The sequence below is a fragment of the Anneissia japonica genome, unplaced genomic scaffold (genome assembly GCF_011630105.1).
Source record: "Anneissia japonica isolate Jap-2015-1 unplaced genomic scaffold, ASM1163010v1 scaffold287721_len753485_cov172, whole genome shotgun sequence".
Lineage (NCBI taxonomy): Eukaryota > Metazoa > Echinodermata > Crinoidea > Comatulida > Comatulidae > Anneissia > Anneissia japonica.
Genome location: NW_022699480.1, coordinates 233,779 through 234,265, shown reverse-complemented (window position 1 = coordinate 234,265; position 487 = coordinate 233,779).

Here is a 487-nt window from a genome sequence, read left to right as displayed (position 1 = left end):
TAGGATGGTCGAACGTTTCGTTTGGGTCTATACGCTACCCTAGCTGCACTGATAAGACCTGGAAGGCCGAAACGGATCCGTCTGCAGATATTGGGATTCCTTCCAGGGATGCTTAGTTTATTTTGTCATTCTGATCGGATTTTCTCTACTGTTCCGTTTTAATTTTAAATAGTTTTGCATTATGTGGCCATTTGCTGTTTTATGGGTTTTTTCCATTTGCCTTTTAAAATTTATATATATATATATCACTAATAAAATTCAAAAATATGACGATACTTTTGAGAACGATCATTTCAGGCAATGCCTGAACAATTTAATAAGGCCTAGCCATTGCTAGGCCTTACGCTACGTATATGTTTCGACAGATCCTACTGTCATCATCAGTGTACAGAGATTCCATATAGGCAATCTTATTTAAACGAAGTGAAGTTTGTAATACGTCAATCTATACGTAATTCAACCGTATCAAGTTGTGAACACCAAGATC